We start from the raw sequence: 861 nt of genomic DNA on the forward strand, positions 1-861 counted from the left end.
GAAGCGCCGGTGGGTGTGAGTGATGCACCGCCCCGATCTAGCGAAGCTCATAAAACGGCCGCCACTATGGCCCGCCCATGTACCACCTCCTTTACCAATAAGGGGGCTGAGCGCTCTTTCTCAGACGGGATGACTGGCCAATCATGTCAAATAAATCTGGGAAACGGGCCTATCCAAAGTATGAAGCGCCCCACCTTCTCTACTGCAGAATTCTAGAGCTCAAAGGAGCTGCATATACCTGAAGTCCAAAATAACTGATTCAGAATCAGCTTACCCAAGCTTTATCCTATCCCTAACTACTATCCAGTGAAAGAGAAAACTGATCCAGGGTCACAGCTTGAGTGCAGATACACAGAAAATAACTGCACTCTCACAGGCAACAGAAATGATTTAACTGATGATTCAATGGCTTTAATCTTTAACTAACAATAACAACAGATAGGTTATTAATTTTCAACTTCAGTACATCTGAGAACTGCACTTATAAGGGTCAATTTATGGTCTGCTTTATGGTCTGTGTATGTCACTACATGTTGATGATCAGTTTTGTCTGAAGTTGACTATTTGTCAGTGCATTTGATAAGTTTTTTGGTAATAGTGAACTAAGCGTAACAAAAATAATAAAATATACATATCAAATCATTGATCTTGCTGAAAATATAAGTTAAGGTAGGGGAGTCTGTCCATCATATTCATTTTACTCTTCAGATCTTCTTCTGCTGTCTGTGGTCAAGCTCTGAGGGTTGCTGCAATCCAGTACAGAGAGTTCCTGTAGTCTAGAACTGAGTGTTCACATTGTTCAGATCTGTGTTCCATTATCTACAGTGGATGTTTCTGTGTTCTGTTTTCAATCAAAGCGCG

This window comes from Megalops cyprinoides, chromosome 10, assembly GCF_013368585.1.
Source record: "Megalops cyprinoides isolate fMegCyp1 chromosome 10, fMegCyp1.pri, whole genome shotgun sequence".
NCBI classification, from domain to species: Eukaryota; Metazoa; Chordata; class Actinopteri; order Elopiformes; family Megalopidae; genus Megalops; species Megalops cyprinoides.